Raw genomic sequence first — 1,045 nt, forward strand, 5'->3', positions numbered from 1 at the left:
ATGTTTCCGCCCTGGTTTCCATCTGTTCCTTCCCGATAGAGGCTACAGACTTCTTCCGTTCAGAGTCAGTGTTTTTGGTGCTGCTGCTGTTAGCAAGATAAGTCTCACAGCTTCTAACGGATTCCAAGTAGTGAAGTTTCCTTCACTCGCCGTATCAAGGGCCATTTGATGCTGTAAGGCGAGACCTCGGAAGAAAGTGCTTAGCAGCTGCACTTCGTTAAATCCGTGGTGTGGACAGTCTCGCTGGAAGAACCTAAATTTAATCCACGCATCTTTGAAGGACTCTCCAGCCTTCTGCGAGAATGTGGAAATTTTGTTCCGAAGTTCTTCAGCGCGCGCCTCATCGAAGAAGTTTCGTAATAAAGCATTCTTGATGTCGCTCCAGGATGTTGAAGATCCTGTGGGTTGCTGCCTAAGCCAGTGCATCGCTTCTCCATTCAGCGTGTATCTGAAGAGCTTGCACAGCAGGTAATCTTCGGGGACTCCTTCCCTCCGAATAGCAGCGATTAGATCCTTGAACCGTTCCAAATGGTCCATAGGATGCTCGTGCGGTAACCCAGAGTAGGGTATCTGCGACACGAGAGTGTAGTATTGAGGCTTCAGCTCGAAATTCTGCTTTTGGATCTCCAGAAGTCGAATAGCTGATCTGTTGGAATAGTACTCATCTATGCGATTGTAGTCGGCCAGTGGTTTCGATTGAGCGTCCTCGTCTACAGGTTGAGCAGCTCCTGTAGTATCAGCATCAGGGATTACAGTTCACTGAGCATCTATTTTCTGACCTGTTTCATTACGCAGATGACCGGCCTGGTCATACAGGTTTCCGTTCTCGTCCTGAGTTAGAATAATAATGTTTACCATTTTTGACGACACGGTATCGATCGACGTACGCGGTGTAGTATCGATCGTTGTCGAACGATTGAGATCGATCGACGATGATGGTCTGGTGTCGGTCAACGGTTGGTTGTGCGTATCGATCGACGACGAAGTTGTTGCGTCGAGCGATGTGGAACGTTGACCTCTATGGATGGTGCGTTCCAAATGAGCA

General features: G+C 48.3%; 1 non-coding gene across 1 annotated transcript; it reads left to right on the forward strand.

Annotated features, from left to right (window-relative positions):
- The first annotated feature begins 220 nt into the window (after positions 1-220).
- LOC117126313 lies at positions 221-326 on the forward strand. The gene has a single exon (XR_004448888.1). It is a non-coding gene; the product is annotated as a small nucleolar RNA R71 (small nucleolar RNA).
- Positions 327-1,045: the final 719 nt, after the last annotated feature.

The sequence above is a fragment of the Brassica rapa genome, chromosome A06 (genome assembly GCF_000309985.2).
Source record: "Brassica rapa cultivar Chiifu-401-42 chromosome A06, CAAS_Brap_v3.01, whole genome shotgun sequence".
Classification (NCBI taxonomy): Eukaryota; Viridiplantae; Streptophyta; class Magnoliopsida; order Brassicales; family Brassicaceae; genus Brassica; species Brassica rapa.